Raw genomic sequence first — 7,510 nt, forward strand, 5'->3', positions numbered from 1 at the left:
AATTTACTTTATTATTTGGCGTAGATGGTTACTTAAGATAATAAAAAAACACTGACACAGTATAAGTAATTTATTCATAGTCTATTACCTCGGTACATACATAAATGTGAATACATTTTAAAAAGATGAAATAGATTTTATTGTATTGGATTAACAATTTGTATTAGTCATCCACACGGACTGTGAACTCGCAGAATACTCTTGGGGAAATGTAAGAATCTAGTAATGAACGATTCTGTTTTTTTTTTATTGGGAGGGGGGGGGTTCTACTGCTAAATTATTTCTTTTTACTAGTCTTTCTATCTTTTTTCTACTATTTTCTTGTACTACCTTAACTATCTGTTTTTAAGGTGTTTTTCACTAATCTCTTTTTTACCATTCTTTTTATCAATATCTCTTTTTATCATTCTTTCTATGAATCTCACTTTTTATCATTCTTTTTATCTATTAGTCTTTTTACCATTCATTTTATTAATCTCTCTTTTTACCATTCATTTTATCAATCTTTTACCATTCATTAATCTCTTTTTACCATTCATTTTATTTATCTTTATTAATCTTTTACCATTCATTTTATTAATCTCTCTTTTTACCATTCATTTTATCAATCTTTTACCATTCATTTTATCAATCTTTTACCATTCATTTTATTAATCTCGCTTTTTACCATTCATTTTATCAATCTTTTACCATTCATTTTATTAATCTCTCTTTTTACCAATAATTTTATCAATCTTTTACCATTCATTTTATTAATCTCTTTTTACCATTCATTTTATCAATCTTTTACCATTCATTTTATTAATCTCTTTTTACCATTCATTTTATCAATCTTTTACCATTCATTTTATTAACCTCTCTTTTTACCATTCATTTTATCAATATTTTACCATTCATTTTATTAATCTCTTTTTACCATTCATTTTATCAATCTTTTACCATTCATTTTATTAATCTCTTTTTACCATTCATTTTATCAATCTTTTACCATTCATTTTATTAATCTCTCTTCTTGCCATTCATTTTATCAATCTTTTACCATTCATTTTATTAATCTCTCTTTACCATTCATTTTATTAATCTCTCTTTACCATTCATTTTATTAATCTCTCTTTACCATTCATTTTATTAACCTCTTTTTACCATTCATTTTATCAATCTTTTACCATTCATTTTATTAATCTCTCTTTTTACCATTCATTTTATCAATCTTTCACCATTCATTTTATCAATCTCTCTTTACCATTCATTTTATTAATCTTTTACCATTCATTTTATCAATCTATCTTTCTACCATTCTTTTAATCAACCTTTCTCTTTTCCATTCTTTTTATTCATATCTTTTTATCAATTTTTCTTCTTGCCATTCTTTTTATCTATAATATTTTCTATATACTTGCTACTCTTTCGTTTTACCATCTATTTTTCTACTATTCTTATTTACCATTCCTTCTATCAATTTTTCTTTTTTACCATTCTTTTTATCAATATTTGTTTTTAATTACATTTCATTTTACCGTTCTTTCCATCTATCTTGCTATCTATATGTTTACTATTTTTTCTACCATTTTTTTAATTTTCTATGTTTTCTATTCTTTCGTTTGACTGTTTTTCTTTTTTACCATTCTTGCTATCTATCTTACTTTTTACCTATCTCTCTCTCTCTCTTTCTCTCTCTCTCTCTCTATATATATATATATATATTATAGGAATACTTTTTTCCCTTCTTTTCCTACTTTTGAAGCTTTGTGTAAGTTGGAAATTGAAAATAATCACGTATATAAATGAATACGTTTTGAAAGCTGAAAACAACGCATTTTTTAAAAAAATACATAAACAAATTTATTTGCTTATATCATAAACAAATAAATTTGTTTATCTATTAAAAAATGCGTTGTTTTCAGCTTTCAAAACGTATTCATTTATATACGCGATTATTTTATATATATCTTAATGCGTTAGAAGAAAAGAGTGAGCTCAATTCTATAAGAGGAGACAATTCTATAAGAGGAGCTCGAAAAGTATCATTGGAACATATATAGGAGAACAATAGGAATGGTAAATGAATTCATAAAAACTGTTAATTGGTAAATATACATTGGTTCATTTATTCAATAAATAGAAAGAAAGAATAGCATATATATATATATATATATATATATATATATATATATATAGTCAGGTCATGTCATATGGTACTGGTACCATGTAACCCAGTACTACCTGCCTCATGGTCGAATCACTGGCGACTAAACTAGTTCCCCCACCAGACTTGTTTGGTGAGGAGGGTGGCTTGTTTCCCTGAAGGATTAAAAACAAGACCTTCCAAAGGGCGAATTAACCTGTTTTTGGGGTCAACGGCCAACTAGCACCCTGTGTGTTTGTGTGCATGTATGTGTGTGTTGGGGTGGAGAGGGCTATTGTAAGCCGTGGTGAAGGCAACCTTTCTAGGAGAAGCAAATCTCTGACTTAAAAAAACCATAAAGATGGAGACCATTAATCTCGTCTGCAGTTTAACTTGTTGCTGGCTATCTTGCTCTTGCTTGTTGCTGGATCTCAACATTTTGAACCAAGAGAGAGACTTAGCTGTAGTACAAAGCTAAGACTCTGTAACATCCTCTGTGTATAGATACTCCCTCAGGCATCTGTCTATTAAAATGGTCCTGTGTCGATGGAAAAGTTGTGACGTGTGGAGGCTTGAAATGCTGGAAGCATGTAATAATTGATCTCAATGACCGTCTTCAGTGTCATGCCTGCTTGAGCGTGTGAATTCACCGGTAGGACTAAAAAAAAACAACAACAAAAAAGTCACTTTGGGCTCATGTGTGAGGGAGTGGCACTCGTCTGATAAGACGCTGCAATCATCATATATATATATCTATATACATATATATGTGTGTATGGTGATTAAAAATAAATAATGGTAGAAAGAAAGAATAGCGCGCGCGCACGCACACACACACACACACACACACACACACACACACACACACACACACACACACACACACACACACACACACAATCTGCCTTTGTGCAATCTTTCTACCAGTCCTTCTTTATTTCCATAGTCTTATTTCTACTTTCGTTCTTCTATTCTTTATGTATAACTGTTTTGTTACCATTCTTTCTCCTTATGCATCAAAAGTTATTTTTAGTTTTAGAAGTATTTATTTCTCCATTTCTTTTTTACTTTTTGTTTACCCCAAAAGAAGCCACTTGGACATAAGGTTTTTTTTTTATATCTACACTATGTCTACAAGGGCTGTAGTAAAATGAGCGGCGATATGTCTGTTCACTTTACATTTAATTTTCTGTTGGTAAAGCCAGGAAGCAGTAAACAGGGAGGAGATTCCGAAATCTAGCAGTTGCAGAGATAAATCTATTATAGTAGAAAGCGGGACGTCTGCAATGAAGGGGTGGGATTTTGCAACTTGTTGGCTTAATCAAGGGTATTTACGTAGATGGGACACAAGTATTAGGAGTCCGTTGCAGCACATTCTATTAAAGTACTTGTGACATAGGATCATAGATACAGCATTGCGGCGATGGGACAGAGGCTGGAGCTTAGTTGATAGCGAGAGATATATTAGATTGGAGCGTCTTTGTTGGACATTGTCTAAGAGAGGGAGGCTAGAGTGTTGCAACACTATTCCATACATGGGAATATGGTGGCTTTGTAGAGATACAGGATGACGTCAAGTGTGGATCCTACCTACTATTTTTTTTTAAATTTCTATTGTTACATTTTTATTTCATGATTTTTGGTTCCTTCGACAAAAGGAGGGTGGACTTGTAAATTCACGCTTGTTCATTCGTCCGTTCGCACTTTTCTCAATAACTACGCCTTGGAATATTTTGAAATTTTGCACAAACACTAAACATGATATGAGTAAAAAAAGTTACAGAAGAGATTTTTCAGGAAAACTCCGGATGCTTCCCTAAGGGTGTCTTTCGGGTTAAAATGGCTAAAATTGAAACGTTTGTGCTTATTTAAAACAATTGATGCCTTGGATTTTTATAAAACTTTCTGAAAAGTTGTACCTAACTGATTTCTATATAATTTTGTTTGTCTATACTTCGTGATAACTCTTGGGTGTTCCCGAGGGGGGGGGCTCTTTTAGGGCTAATAAAAACACTCCATTTTTGGGACTATTTTACCACATTTGTCCAAAATTTTTTCTGTATGTCTATTTAGCAGTTTTGCATGGTGCTGAACTCCAAATTAAATATTTTAAGGTCTTGGAGACTTTTAGGGCTAAATGGAAGAGGGGGGGGCAAATGATGGACTTAGTCATTTCCTTTTTTACTTGGTGCAGAATTCAAATTTACATATGTTAAGGCACAAAACAGCACAGTTTGTTTATTTTCACCAGCGTTTAACGTCCCCTGGGGACTTTTGGGGCTAAATGGGTGGGGGGTGCTGAACTTAGTCATTCTTTATGTCTCGTTCACTGTGCACTCACGGGGGACCATGGATGCTTCACTTGCTTTTTTCATCATTCGTTATTTCTGTATTTCTACCGATATTTATGCTTTATATTATCCTGTTATTAGCGATTTATTCTTACTGCCCCTTTGCTTCGTAAGATTCTCCTTGTACTACCATTTATTATTTATGTCTTTTCTACCACGTTTTCTTTTTATAATTTCATATCTTTTACGGCCACACACTTTCTCTCTTTCTGCTAATAGTTTTCACGTGCTGTTTTTTTTTACGCGCTTGACTGTTTCTCATCGCTATGTTTTATGAGCAGCCATTGATTGTCTCGTTTTTAAAACTAAAACAAATAATGCCTCTCATGCATTAAAGACACAAAGAGGCGTTTGTCGAGTTTTACTGGGAATAAATTGATTTCGGATCTAATTTTGTCAGAACAATTATTTACTTCTTAAACTTAACTTGCTAATTTAACGAAATGAGTGAATGCGTACGGGCAGACATCGACGTAACATTCGATTTAGATTACAGGTTTCTTAAAACCGTTTTCTTTCTCTCAATTCCAAACTGTGACGTCGTTCGCCATTATTCGAGTTTGTTTTGTCAAATGCGTTTGACCTCTTCCCTTACCCCTTTGGACTATCTTTACGTCACTCGTCTCTGAGAACGACTCCTCTGTTTGCAGATTAAGATTATTCTGACATGCACTAAATGCAACCCCTGTCAAAATTCACACTAGCTAACTTAATCGTCACCAACGTAGGATCACTAATATTTAGCATAACCGCCGCAAGAACTATTAGAAGTCGATACCACTTGCTACATTTTAAACATTTATAAAAACATTTCCAACCACCTATTTTCATGTTCGATATCACATTTTCTATATACGGGATAATCAGATTGACAAACCGGTACTTGTTAGATTACCAAAGTTTTGCAACTTCCAATCTGGCTAGTTCCAGATTGGTGGCTATTTAGGAATACTAGGCGCTGTATGTATTCAAGTAAACGGGTATGTGTAATATCTCAGATAGACGAAAGCCTCAACTTTGCACAATTCCAAAAGGTGGTGTACCTTGAGCAAGGTACACCACCTTTTAGCCTTTCTTTGATATTCTGGGGGCTTACCACACAGCGGGTAGATAGAGTTTTTTAAGCCGTGATTAAGGCGATACATCGAGGAAAAGATGGTCCTGTCCAAAAAAAGAAGGAGGAATAAAGTTTTTTTTGTTAAACCTGAAACAGTGAGTTTAATTTCTTTTCTTTTTTTATATTTTTGCGACGGAGTTTACAACGTTTTGGGTCCCTACATATTAACGACTACGTTACATAAGTATTAATGTGTGCCGAATGTAGACTGTGAGACAACACCGTGATAGTAATTGTCTGTGCTTTTGAGAGGAGGTGTTTTTATTTATTGAGATTTTCGGACTGACTTCCTCATCTTGATTGTTATAGTCACAACGTTTCGGCCGTTTTGCCCTCCGGCCTTCATCAGGTGTTTTATATCGAACTGGGGAATCGTTTGTTAGGAGTAAGGAGTATTTATTATTATTACGGGGGTACCGTGTTCGGACTCCAGCTAGGCTCTGTTTTGAATGTTACTTTTCACTACCTATGTTGTTATTCAAGATTCTCCAGTTCGAAAAAAAAAACACCTGATGAAGGCCGGAGGACAACACGGCCGAAACGTTGTGACTATAACAACCAAGATGAGGAAGTCAGTCCGACAATCTCAGTAAACACCGTGATAGTCGGCAATCGTGGAACTTGGGTATGGTTGAATTATTTAAGAAGACGGCTCAACAAGAACCCATTTAAACTAGACTTGAAAACGACCATGTTATAGTCAGCTGGAAAGAAGACCAGCAGTGTTGTGTTCCACAGACGGACAGTTCGAGAGAATAGACTTTGCTTTATGGTGTGTACGTTTAGTTTTAGGCACAGATAGAGAGCAAGGGAGAATTAGTGAGAGTTGTAACTAGACGAGTTGCGAATACTTTGCAGGGTCGAGCATAGATTGGAGCTCAGTCGAGCACCTGGCACGATGATAACGATAGACGGTCACGTTTAAATGATAAACAGATTTGTATCGAAATTACCAAAATGTTAATGTCTATGCCTATCTACATGAATCAATCTAAAAGATATGGTTTAGTGCTTACAACATAGTTATAACTGAAATGTTTATTATCTCTACTAATATATAAAAAGAACTTTGTCTCTGTGTGTGTTTGTTCCTTATGGACACCAAAATGGCTGCGAAATTTCACAGGAAGTTATTTTATGTGCCTGACAGTGTTCGTAGATAGGTTTTGTATCGGAATAGGTTAAGTATCGATAATCGAAATAATCCGATGAAAGAAGGAACAAGCAATGTTGACCGAAAGTTAACACCTTACAGAGACTAACATCACAAGAACATTTGAGAAGTTTGATTATCACACAAATCAAAATGTGTGATATATGAAATCAACTGTATGTTCTTCGATATGACAGGGGCGCGTTCGAAATGAATGTTTCTGTTTAGAGCACAATTGAACCATGATCCTTGACTTTTTCATTTTAAACTTTCATTCAAGCCATTATGTTTAAACAATTTAAAAACAAAATCCACAATAGGTTCTCTACAGTGCAATGTAGATAACAATGTATTGTGAAATAAGTCACTGTGGGGAGGCATGTGGAGTTTTCTGCCGGTGCAACGCGATGGACCCTCCACTAGAGCAGGCAATCAATCGATCTGATTGAAAATTAGTCGATTTCACCGATTTCGATGACAACAAAATTTGGGAGTGTGAATCTGTTGTGGTGGCACACATTCATTTGCATATGTGGATAGTAATTACACATAAACAGGAAGACTCAGTTAGTCTGAGTGTGTGTTCACCAGAAGCCACCGAAGGCCGCCGAGATCAGATATGTTTCTCCAGCAAAGACTCTCTTATTTGACACAGTTATGTAAATATCCTGTAAATATACCTTTGCCTAATACACTTCTTATTTGATCTACCTTTGTTTGTTGAGCCGTCATTTGTATTGCTTTCTACGTTACTTGTTTCAACC

General features: G+C 34.3%; 1 long non-coding RNA gene across 1 annotated transcript in view; it reads right to left on the reverse strand.

Moving 5' to 3' along the window:
- Positions 1 to 280: 280 nt before the first annotated feature.
- LOC145252575 (uncharacterized) overlaps positions 281 to 7,510 on the reverse strand; it is a 7,810-nt gene continuing 580 nt past the window's right edge. Inside the window, exons 1-2 of the long non-coding RNA XR_013863622.1 lie at positions 1,134 to 7,510; positions 281 to 1,006 (exon numbers count right to left, since the gene is read on the reverse strand). The exon at positions 1,134 to 7,510 is cut by the window's right edge and continues 580 nt beyond it. This is a non-coding gene — a long non-coding RNA (uncharacterized LOC145252575). The remainder of the gene's footprint in view (positions 1,007 to 1,133) is intronic.

Source organism: Euprymna scolopes, chromosome 29 (genome assembly GCF_053919585.1).
Source record: "Euprymna scolopes isolate OS-2025 chromosome 29, ASM5391958v1, whole genome shotgun sequence".
In the NCBI taxonomy this organism is placed as follows: domain Eukaryota; kingdom Metazoa; phylum Mollusca; class Cephalopoda; order Sepiida; family Sepiolidae; genus Euprymna; species Euprymna scolopes.